The 12,474-nt window shown below is 39.7% G+C and overlaps 1 protein-coding gene across 5 annotated transcripts in view; it reads left to right on the forward strand.

Annotated features, from left to right (window-relative positions):
* LCLAT1 (lysocardiolipin acyltransferase 1) overlaps window positions 1-12,474 on the forward strand; it is a 201,072-nt gene that overhangs the window by 58,093 nt on the left and 130,505 nt on the right. For 2 of the 5 annotated variants that reach the window (XM_012475500.3, XM_012475499.2), the window contains one exon: window positions 1,418-1,521. The exons of the other annotated variants lie outside the window; for them this stretch is intronic. The gene's annotated coding sequence lies outside the window, so the exon portion shown is untranslated. The remainder of the gene's footprint in view (window positions 1-1,417; window positions 1,522-12,474) is intronic. 5 annotated transcript variants of the gene reach the window in all.

Raw genomic sequence — 12,474 nt, forward strand, 5'->3', positions numbered from 1 at the left:
CTGTAGTATAGTTTTAAGTTGGGTAGCATGATGTTTCCAACTTTATTCTTTTTGCTTAGGATTGCCGTGGCTGTTTAGGCTCTTTTTTGGTTCTATATGATTTTTAAAATAGTTGATTTTTCTAGTCCCATGAAGAATGTCATTGGTGGTTTAATAGGAATAGCATTGAATCTGCAAATTACTTTGCGTAGTATGGCCGTTTTAATGATACTGATTCTTTCTGTCCACAAACATGAAATGTTTTTCCACTTGTTTGTGTCATGTCCGATTTCTTTGAGCAGTGTTTTGTAGTTCTCCTTGTGGAGATCTTTTCACTTCAGTGATTAGCTGTATTTCTAGCTATTTTATCCTTTTCGTGGCAATTGTGAATGGGATTGTGTTTCTGATTTGGCTTTTGGCTTGACTGTTGGTGTATGGGAGTATTAGTGATTTTTGTACATTGACTTTTGTATCCTGAGACTTTGCTAAAGTTGTTTATCAGCTTAAGGAGTTTTTGGCCCAAGACTTTGGGATTTTCTAGATATAGGATCACGTCATCTGCAAACAGGGATAGTTTGACTTCCTCTCTTCCTATTTGGATGCCCTTTATTTCTTTCTCTTACCTGATTGTTCTGCCAGGATTTATGAGTGATGAGAGAGAGCGTCTTTGTTTTGTGCCGGTTATCAAGGGGAATGCCTTCACCTTTTGCCTATTCAGTATGATGTTGGCTGTGGGTTTATCATAGACGATTCTTATTATTTTGAGGTGTGTTCCTTCAAAGACAAGTTTATTGAGAGTTTTCAACATGAACGGGGTGTTGAATTTTATTGAATGCCTTTTCTGCATTCATTGAGATAATTGTGGTTTTTGTCTTTAGTTCTATTTATAGGTGAGTCACAGTTTATTGATTTGTGTATACTGCATCAACCTTGCATCCCAAGGATAAAGCCTACTTGCTTGTAGTAGATAAGCTTTTTGATGTGCTGCTGGATTCAGTTTGCCATTATTTTGTTCATAATTTTTGCATTGATGTTCATCAAAGATACTGGCCTGAAGTTATCTTTTCTTATTGTGTCTCTGCCAGGTTTTGCTATCAGGATGATGTTGGCCTCATAGAATGGCTTAGGGCGGAGTCTCTCTTCCTCAATTTTTTGGAATAGTTTGAGTAGGAATGGTACCAACTCTTCTTTGTACATCTGATAGAATTAGGCTGTGAATCAGTCTGGTTCTGGGTTTTTTGTTTTTTTTTTTGGTTCATAGGCTATTTATCACTGATTCAATTTTGGAACTTGTTATTGATGTGTTCAGGGATTTCTTCCTGGCCCACTCTTGGGAGGGTGTATGTGTCCTCGAATTTATCCATCTCTTCTAGGTTTTCTGGTTTGTGTGTATAGATGTGTTCATAGTAGTTTCTGATGGTTATTTTTATTTCTGTAGGATTGGTGGTAATGTAACCAGGGAAGCATATCCAACTCCCCATTCCGAAGAGATTCTTAGCCTCGCTAACCCCGAAGTATGGGGAAAGGGGCCCCAGAGGCATGGTGAGTTTGCCGTTCGAATAAATATCGTGAACCTAAAGAGTTTTGTGGAAAAGCAATTTATTAGAAAGAGAGAGAGAGAGAAAGAAAGACAGCTCCCATGCTGTCGTGGGAGGGGACGCAGAGAAGGAATCATATAGTTAGGAGCAGCTGGGGTTTTAACCCTTGAGTTATTCCCTCCCCATTCATGTTCTTGTCCAATGAGAGGAGTTCTTTCAAACTTCCTCTGGAGTGATTGATCTTTGACTCTGATACTGATTAGCTACTTGGTCCACAACCCTGAGTTACAGAGCCCTCTCCTCCCAGAGCTTTCGGTGGGTTTTTGGGACAAAGGAGCCCACCTGGCCTTCCCCGCCTAGCCCCAGCGAGGGAAACCCAGACAAAGGCCTTTACGTTTGAAATCCCTCTGGTTCCAGGATGGATGCATGGAGCCCAGAAAATCCTGACTTTGAAACCATGCCCCTCATGAACCCGGGAAGAGAAGTCCCTCAGTAATATCCCCTTTGTAATTTCAAATTGTGTTTATTTGGATCTTCTCTTTTTGTTTATTAGTCTAGCTAGCAAGTCTGTTTTACTAATTTTTTCACAAAACCAACTCCTGGGTATGTTTATCTTGAGAATTTTTTTTGTGTTTCATTCTCTTTCAGTTCAACCCTGATTTTGGTTATTTCTTGCCTTCTGCTAGTTTTGGGGTTGGTTTGCTCTTAGTTCTGGCAGGCTCACTGCCCCATTACTTCTCTAAGCAGCTCTCCCTGCCAACTCAAGTGTCCATGGTGGTCGAGGGTCTCCTGCTGAATTCTAGAGGCTGGTGGCAAGAATGGGTTACTCCTTGCTGGTTCAAGTCATCCATTTCCCCTGAGTTGTTGAGGGCCAGGAACTAGTCCCTATGGGTGGTAGCCCTGTGCAAGGTTCTCTGCATCCTCCCCTCTCAGCCCAGCTTCTGTGCCTTCCCTCCATCCACTCTCAGTGCCTTCCCTGTGAAGATCTGTTAGGAGAGCACCAGTCATCTCAGTCCCTCAGTGGCAGCTGTTTCATCTGTCGTTTAGTCAGCTATCTTCAAATATTTTTAATTGTAAATTAATACCTGTTTATACTTAAAAAAACTAGAGTAATATAAAAGTACATGAAATAAAAGTGCTGTTCTTTCCCTGTTGTTTCCACTCAGGGTAGTGGTAGTGACCACTAAAGACTTTTTTTTCTTGAGACAGGGTTTCACCTGGTTGCTGAGGCTGGAGTATAGTGACATGATCATGGCTCACTGCAGCCTTAATGCCTTGGGCTCAAGGGATCCTCCTACCTCAGCCTTCCTCCCAAGTAGTGGGACTATAGGTTTATGTGACCATGCCTTGCTAGTGTTTTTTTGTTTTGTTTTGTTTTGTTTTGTTTTGTTTTGTTTTGTTTTGTTTTGCGACAGGGTCTCACTATGTTGCCCAAGCTGGTCTTGAGCTCCTGGACTCAAGGAGTCCTCCCACTTTGGCCTTCCAAAGTGCTGAGATTACAGGTGTGAGCCACTGTGCCTGGCTCCTAAAAACATTTTTTGTTGTTGCTGATGTACCATATAATTAGAAGAGTTTATGGTATATGGTTTGTGTGTTGTTATGGTTTGGCTATATTCCCACCCAAATCTCATAGGGGCCTGGTTGGAGGTAATTGAATCACAGGGGCAGGTCTTTCCTGTGCTGTTCTTCTGATGGTGAATATGTCTCACGATATCTGATGGGGTTTTTTTGTTTGTTTTTTGTTTTTGAGACAGAGTCTCACTCTGTCACCCAGGCTGGAGTGCAGTGATGTGATCTCAGCTCACTGTAGCCTCTGCCTCCTGGGTTCAAGCAATTCTCGTGCCTCAGCCTCCAGAGTAGCTGGGGTTACAGGCATGCGCCATCATGTCTGGCTAATTTTTGTATTTTTAGTAGAGACAGGGTTTCGCCTTATTGATCAGGCTGGTCACGAACTCCTGACCTCAGGTGATCCGTCTGCCTTGGCCTTCCGAAGTTTTGGGATTACAGGTGTGAGCCACTGCACCAGGCCCTCGATCTGATAGTTTTAAGGAGGGGAGTTTCTTTGCACAAGCTCTCTTTTCTTCTCTGCTGCCATGTGAGATGTGCCTCTCACCTTCTGCCACGATTGTGGGGCCTCCCCAGCCGTTTGGAACTGGAAGTCCATTAAACCTCTTTGTATATTGCCCAGTCTCAGGTATGTCTTTATCAGCAGTGTGAAAACTAATACATATTTAGATTGGCAAAATTTTCAAGGTTAGCTGTAGATATTTTAAAATTCATCGTTGGCAAACACGCATGTAGCCATGATCCCTAAGAAATAGAACATTGTGAGTGGGCAGATCACGAGGTCAGGAATTCAAGACCAGCCTGGCCAACATGGTGAAACCCCATCTCTACTACAGATACAAAAATTAGCTGGGTATGGTGGCATGTGCCTGTAATTTCAGTTACTCAGGAGGTGGAGGCAGGAGAATTGCTTGAACTGGGACTCGGGAGGCGGAGGGTTCAGTGAGCCGAGATCGCGCCACTGCACTCCAGCCTGGGTGATAGAGCAAGACTCCGTCTCAAGAGAAAAAAGAAAAAGAAATAGAACATTGTGGTAGTGGACAAGTTCATGCACGAAAGAGTTCTAGGAAATAGGGCTCACCATAGTCAGGGCATCTGTAGGTATTAGCTGTCCAGTGGGAACATATTTTCTGTTTCTAAATTCATCATGCATTGTCTCCATATTTCAGGATTAGGTCAAAGCAGAGTACTGGTTGCTTGTTTGTTTTCTTTTTTTTTAAGGCAGAGTCTCATTGTGTCACTCAGGCTGGAGTACAGTGGCGTGATCACTGCAGCCTTGGCCTCCTGGGTTCAAGTGATTCTCCTGCCTCAGCCTCCTGAGTAGCTAGGACTAAAAGTGCATGCCATCATGCTTGGCTAATTTTTGTATTTTTAGTAGAGACGGGGTTTTTTGCATGTTGGTCAGGCTGGTCCCAAACTCCTGACCTCAAATGATCGACCTGCTTTGGCCCTTCCAAGTGCTGGGATTACAGGCATAAAGCCATCATGTCCAATCAAAGCAGAGTATTTTATGACAGATAAAATGAGTGTCATCAGCTGATGTGGAAGCCAAATGTGGCAGGGAGAGCAGGAATTTTATTAGCGCATGGTCAAGAAGCCAAGTACAGATGAGAATTTGTGCCAGGTTCACCTGGGCAGTTTATTCTTGACTCAAACAGATGGTTTGTTTAATAGCAAGGATTTTGGTGATACAGCTTTCAGAGAGTCTTCCTCTTATGCCATCCTCTCAAAATTTGGACTGAATGCCTGCTCTATCTTATGTATAGTAGTCATCCTGAAATCTCCCTTCAGGGTTATCTTTATTGGCCTCTCATCTATGATGATCTCTTGTTTGCTGTATTTCAAATCTCCTTCAGTCTTTGTTTACTCCTTTTAGTGGAGCCCATTTCCCAGTAGCTTATTTTAAAAAGATTATATGGGAAGTCACTTTGACACCTGACATATCTGATGGTGTTTTATACTAACTATCCTAACACTTGCTACAGGGACAGGTTGGAAATAATTTTCTTTAGAATCTTGTAGGCATTGTTCTGTTTTTATCTTGCTCCTGGTATTGGCTGCTGACATGTTCAAAGCTGGTCTAATTTTTAATCTTTTGTATGTGATCTGTTTTTTCCTCTCTAGAAGGTTTGTGGAATGTTCTTTGTCTCCACTGTCCTGTTCATTACAGTGATGTTCCTTGGTAAGCATCTGTTTTCATCCATTATCTTCGCTTTTAGTAGGCTCTGTTAATGTGGAACGTCTCTGACTTCAGTTGGGGAGAAGTTTTTTGAGTTTGTTGTTGCTGATTTCCTCCTCTCCAATTTCTCACAACTCTCCTTTGGCCCTTGTATTACTGGCGTATGGGACCTCCTGTCTTGGCCCTTTCATATTCTTTCTACTTTACATCTCTTTATCTTCTGCTGGACTTTTTGGGAGATTTTTTTCTCAACTTTATTTTCTAACTCTTTTGTTGTACATAATTTTTGCTAATCATTTTGCTGTTTTAAACTTTCAGAAGCTCTTTTATTCTCTGGATATTTCCTTCATTTTATTTTCCCACAGGCGTATGTTATTGTTTCCTGAATGCAGTATTTCTTGTCTTTTTGAAAATGTTAAAGATAGTTTTCTTTGAAGTTTTTTTCTCCCTGAATAGTTTATTTCCTTCAAGTATACTTTTTTTCTGTTTAATTTAGTCTCTAATGTTACGTCAGTGTTTGCTCAGAAGTCTCGTTACCTGTTCATAATAAAAAATGGGTAACTTAGAAAGCCACGTAGAGGCTTGCATGTAGGTGAGGCTTATGAACTTTGAGCTTTACAGAGGGGTGATTTATGTGGGCTGTTTATTAGGGAATCCCCCAATATTTCAGTAATTTCAAACTCCTGACCTCAAGTGGTCTGCCCGCCTTGGCCTCCCAAAGTGCTGGGATTATAGGCGTGAGCCACCGCACCTGGCCTGTTTCTGTATTTTCATCTTCCTCAGACTCCACAGAGAGTATGCTCCAGTCTTCTGCCTAGGACTGTACTGTTCAGTACCCATGGCCACTACCCACATGTAGCTATTAAATTTAAATAAAATTAAGTTAAAAATTCATTTCCTCAGTAGCACTAGCCACACTTGAGATGTTCAATGGCTACATGTAGCTAGTGGCTACAGTTTTAGACAGCATAACTAGGGAACATTTCCATCATTCCAGAATGTTCTACAGTACAGCTGGCATAAGTCTAAAGATCTTGTTGCCAGCCATCTGATAGCCCATCCAGGGAAGATGGTCTGAGGTTTTAGCATTCAGGATTCTGCAGGTATATTGTCACTTAAGCTCACTGTCTATGCCCTAAACTATGCATTTCCTAATTGGGAAACTGTTTTTCCTTCTCTAGATAATAGACATACAGGTTTATGCTGGGATAGGAGAGGGACAGTTACCCAGAGGTGCAGAGAGAGAAGGGAATCTAGGAATCCACCTGCTTTTCACTCTTTACCTAATCCTCTTTGTTTTGGCAAACTGCCATTTATCCCCATTTGCATTCAGTGGTACCTGATGCTTCTGCTTCTGAGGCCTTAGGAGGATTCTGTGGGTTTGTTCTCAACTTTTTCCTCTGCTGGCTTACACTTTGTCTTTTCAGGTCTGCCAAGGTAGTCAACATTTGGCTTTCTGCTTTCCAGCTTTTAAAATGTTGTTCTCTTTTTGGTTATCCTTATCTTTATAAGTGTAGGATTTTTAGTATGTTTTTTGAGAGAACAAAATTAGATATTTGATCTTAAGGTGGAATCTCTTCAGACCTTTTTAATTTTGTTTTTAGTTTTTGGAATTCTTATTTTCTTTCATGACACATTTGTTTTTATCAAAATTAACAAATACATGTAAGCAAAAACACAAAAAATTAACCAATGTATAATGTATGTATAAATAAAAACAGTTATCGTGTTCTAGATAACGCTTTGTAACTTCTTATTTTGTTTACATTCATATTGTTCTGCTGGATGTCTTCTCTTTGCCTTTTGGACCCGCTCTCCATTCTTTTCTTTCGTCTGCCTCAGGAGACCTGTGGGACACTTTTCCCTTATTTTCAGTTTGCGGTCAAGGGGAAGGAAGCCCTTGCAGGAGATAAAAGGGTGGATGGAGATTGAGGAGAGGATAATTACCTCCAGATAGCCTCTTTGCAGCATGGTCTTGAGCTTAGTATGCCCCTCTATTGAAATCAGATCTATTAATACACCTAGAAATATGTGTACTCACATACACTAATATACACAGGTGTACACACTTTTAAAAAATTTGGCTTGTTAAGGCAAAAAATGGGATCATGCCATCTATTATATTTTGCAATTGGTTTTATTTACTGAATATCAAGGATACCCTATCATATCAGGGATATGAATTTTCTTATTCTTTTGAATGTCTGCTTAGTATTTCATAACAAATGTTAAAATAAATGTTCCCCCTTCTCTTATTGGTAAGCTTTATTATTGCCCACTGTTTATTAGTATGTATGTATGTGTGTATTTATTTATTTATTTATTTATTTATTTTGAGACAAAGTCTCTGTCACCAGGCTGGAGTGCAACAGTGTGACCTTGGCTTACTGCAGCCTCTGACTCCCTGGTTCAAGTGATTCTTCTGCCTCAGCCTCCTGAGTAGCTGGGATTACAGACACATGCCACCATGCCCAGCTTGATTTTGTATTTTTAGTAGAGATGAGGTTTCACTGTGTTGGCCAGGATGGTCTCGATCTCCTGACCTTGTGATCAGCCCACCTCGGCCTCCCAAAGTGCTGGTATTACAGGCATGAGCCACCACACCCAGCTACCCACTGTTTATTATTCCACATTATACTTACATGAACAATGTTGTACCCATTTCTTTGTGTACTCCTATAAATATTTCTGCATGATAGAGTTCTTGAAATATAATTATTCTTAATTAAACATGCACATTTCTATTTTGACAAATACTGCCTTATTACTAACATAAAGGGTGGTACTTCATTTACAGTCTTATTAGCAAAATAGAAAAATACATTTGCATCTGTAGCCTTGCTAATGTTAAATATTATAAGCATTTTCAATTTTTGTAATGAAATAGAAGGAAAATGGTACCTTATTTTAATTTATATTTTACTGATCACTAATGAACATATTTCACAAAATATGTTGAGAGTTTTTCATTGGAAGGTTTGTTGAATCTGAACTGAGTTTAGATTGATTATTAATATGTGGTTATAATATATAAATATATAATTTGCTGCATTTAACTATGCTTATATATTTAAATATGTAAATATAAGTATATGTGTATATATAAGTCAGCGCAAGTTAATTTTCATTTTCCTACATTTTTGGGAAAAATGGGGAATTTCTAGAGTTCCCTACTTAGTAGAGTAGAATGCAAGAAGTGCAACTTTAGTATAATGGAGTTGGTCGGTTTTGTATGTACTTTATTGACCCCTAGTCTCATGAATAAATGAGTTTGCAGTTACTTAAACAATATGCTTTGCCAGGCAGGTGGATCACCTGAGGTCAGGAGTTTGAGACCAGCCTGGCCAGCATGGAGAAACCCAGCCTCTACTTAAAAAAATACAAAAATTAGCTTGGTGTGGTTGCAAACGCCTGTAATCCTAGCTGCTTGGGAGGCTGAGGCACGAGAATTGCTTGAACCCAGGAGGCGGAGGTTGCAGTGAGCTGAAATCGTGCCACTGCACTCCAGCCTGGGTGACAGAGAGACTTTGTCTCCAAAAAAAAAAAAAGTTTAACGCATTATATGTTTTTCTGATTCGTTATTTGCTTTTTGGCCTTTAAACTCTGCAGTTTTGGACTGTTCTCTGTGTGAAAGAAAGCGATCTTGGGCCCCTAAAATCACTCAGCTAAAGGAGGAAGTCAAGCTGGGAACTGCTTAGAGCAAACCTGCTTTCCATTCTATTCAGAGTCACCCCCTCTGCTCACTGAGATAAATGCTGGTCTGATTGTCTCCTTTGGAGGGGCTAATCAGAAACTCAAAAGAATGCAACCATTTGTCTCTCATCTACCTATGACTTGGAAGCGCCCTCCCCACTTCTAGTTGTCTCGCCTTTCCAGATGGAACCAAATGTTCATCCTACATGTGTTGATTGAGGTCTCATGTCCCTCTAAAATGTATAAAACCAAACTGTGCTGTGACCACCTTGGCTCATGTCGTCAGTACCGCCTGAGGCTGTGTCTCGGGTGCCTGCCTGTTCTCAACCTTGGTAAAAGAAACTTTCTAAATTAACTGAGACCTGTCTCATATTTTTAGGGATCACAACTGCATTTTTCTGAGAATGTCCTTGGTTATAGGTTCTCTCACCTCTCTCAGAATAAACAGTATCAGGGACTCGTTAATGGAACTAAATCCTTCATTCCTTTACCTGTAAATACTACTGATAAATCAACACCTTGCTTTTGAGGCTTTTGTTTGGATTACGTGAGAATGTGAAGTGTCTATTTTAGGACATACTTGACATTGTCAAGGGATATAACAAGGTCCTTTTGAACCTTTGCATTTACAAATCTACTGTAGCATATCACTTACCCCAAGAAGTGCATATGAAGTAGGTAGAACAGAATAAAGGCCTTTTGAGATTAGGATACTAGACAGTTGGCCAGAGTCATTACTACCTAAATGGTTTGTTTTTTGACATCAGCCTTGCAGTGTTCACAATTCAGCTTTGAGTTTCAGCAGATTAATTCCATGTCATAACCTTTGGATTATTCATAAATAGTTGCGTATCTGGGTGTTAAATATGTAAATAACAAGAGCCCTCTATAAAGTGCCTGATAAGTTTTAGGTGGCCCAAAGATAGCCTATTTAGAATTTCTGTGTTAGTAGAGGCCCTAGAGAGGTTTTTCCATAACCTCCTCACTTTATAAGTGAGGTGTCCAGGTTAAGTAACGCAGTTGTGATCCTCTGGCTGTTGAGTGTTGGAGCTGTATCACAGACCTCTGTGATACCAGCATCTGTCAGTCCTGGGATTTTTGCCAACAAGTCCCATGCACTCTGTTTTTAAGTCCAGAGAAGGCTTTTAACAAAATCAATCCATATACTGATTGAGTTTACGTTTATATATAATTCACTTTTGAAACGTTTATATACATTTCATTGTTAACATTTATTGTAAAACATGACTCATGCCTTAGAATTTTTTCCTCCACCCCTAGTGACCTGGCAAATGTGGTTTTCTTGGCTATCCTGGCCTGGGTGTGTGACTTTGTCCCTTGGGCCTATGTTCTTGTGGTTTCTTGTAGCACCCCTCACCCACCAGCATTGTGTACCCTATACCTCAGTAACATGAGTTTAAAAAGTTTTCTGATTAAGCCATGCTGTTTCAAATTGCTGTGACTCCACAGGTTATTTCTTGGAGTTTTCTCTCCCCTCCCACAACCACTTATCCTCCAAGAGTCTAATGCCTTTGTTAATCCCTGTTAGCAGAGTTCATATTGTCTACTTTGATCTACCCTTAACACCTGTTGAATACCTCCTATCCCTCTATTACAGCCTGTATCACAGTGAATTGCAATCATTTATTTTCATACTTCACTTCTCCATTAGACTCAGAGTAATGCTAGTTGCTGACACTTGACTTGTTATGTGAATAAAATAACTAAGGAGATTGTATGAAAATATGTTTCCTTCCTGAACCAGGAACTATAGGTATCCTTAATGGAGTTTGTTAATCTTTGTCAGGGGGTATCCTCCCACGTTGTCACACTGTAGGAATAGCATATGCAACTGAGTAAGAAGTCTAGGTGGGCTGTGTCATAGTTCATGTACTCTATTTTATTGTTTGTTTGGTGATGCAATGGTTTGAACCATAGATGGTTAGACACCATGGGCAAGGATAATTAATTAAGCCATGCTGTTTCAAATTTCTGTGACTCTGCAGGTTATTGCCTGGAATATTCTCTCCCCTCCCACAACCACTTGGGGTCTGGATCAAGACAGCTTTCCTGTAACATAACCTAATCAGAAAATAGAACAATATCCTCAGCCTCCTAAACTTCTTTTTTTTTTTTTTTGAGACTGAGTCTCGCTCTGTTACCAGGCTGGAGTGCAGTGGCTCAGTCTCGGCTCACTGCAACCTCTGACTCCCTGGTTCAAGCAATTCTCCTGCTTCAGCCTCCCGAGTAGCTGGGATTACAGGTACTATGAGCTAGGAAATTAGTGTGGTTATTAGTGGGGTTATTAAGATCGTTGTTAATTCACTGAAAGGAAAGTGGTCATCTGGGAAAATTTGTTAGATTACACTTGAAGTAGGCATAGTTTTTGAGAATTATCTACAGTTCACTTCTCTGTCTCTGTTATATCTGTCTCTATTATTTGTCAATAAAATGTTATATGCCCTTTTAAAACTATGCTTATTTTTCAGATGTCTTTTTAAAAAAGCTATCAGTATTATACAAAGAATGCACAAAATATCATATTAATTGCAGTTTATCCAGTTTTATAAAGTGTTTGTTTATCCATTCTCTCCCACTGACATTTGAGTGGTTTCATTTTTGGTAACTATGAATAATGCTGCTGTAAATAATTATGTACAGGTTTTTATGTGAACATAGATTTTCATTAGTCTTGAATATTCAGTAGTAGAATTTCTGGGTTTTATTGTAAGTGTACATTTAGCATATTAAGAAACTACCAAACTTTTCCAAAGTGGCCATCTCATTTTCCATTCCCACCAGCAATGTTTTCAAGTTCTGGTTGCTTCACATCCTTGTCAACTCCTGGTATTATCAGTAGTTTTATTGTTTTTTAAAAATTTTTTTTAGCTATTGCAAATAAGTTTATGGTTAGCATAATTCTGAACCAAGTTTGTCCATCAAACACTTGAGACTTGGATGAAGATACAGAATAGGGCTAGATTAAATGCAGAGCCACATAGGAGCTGATAAAGAGATGGAGAGACCGTTAGATTTGTGAGAGCTTTGCAATTTCTGTCATATTCAATGTTGTATCCCTAGATGACTAACATAGTCTCTGGCACACAGTAATTGGGTTATCTTTGATTGTTTATTGAATCATTGAAAATCAACAAATGATTGAAAGGGAAGAGATTAGTAGGATGGAAAAGTAATTTTAGATTAGATTTGGTCTGAGTAATCCCAGTGTATTCATGGGACACATACCTTTCTACCTCTTTAAGTCTATGTTTAGAGACATATTTCGGTGCTAATTTCTGGCCCCTTAGGAGGAGAAAGAGAGCATGATATAGCAGAAGAAGCAGTAGGCAGAAAAGATTTGCTGCTACTGATTTGTTGTGTGGATTTAGGAAAGTCTTCTTAACTCTCCTGAGCCTCAGCTTCATCACTGCATAATGAAAAGATTTTATTAGATGACAGCTAAGCTACTTTATGTTTTTTTCTGTTAATCCCATTAAATCAGAAATTGGTGAGGAAGAA

The sequence above is a fragment of the Aotus nancymaae genome, unplaced genomic scaffold (assembly GCF_030222135.1).
Source record: "Aotus nancymaae isolate 86718 unplaced genomic scaffold, 86718_ANA_hifiasm-v0.15.2.pri h1tg000057l, whole genome shotgun sequence".
In the NCBI taxonomy this organism is placed as follows: Eukaryota; Metazoa; Chordata; class Mammalia; order Primates; family Aotidae; genus Aotus; species Aotus nancymaae.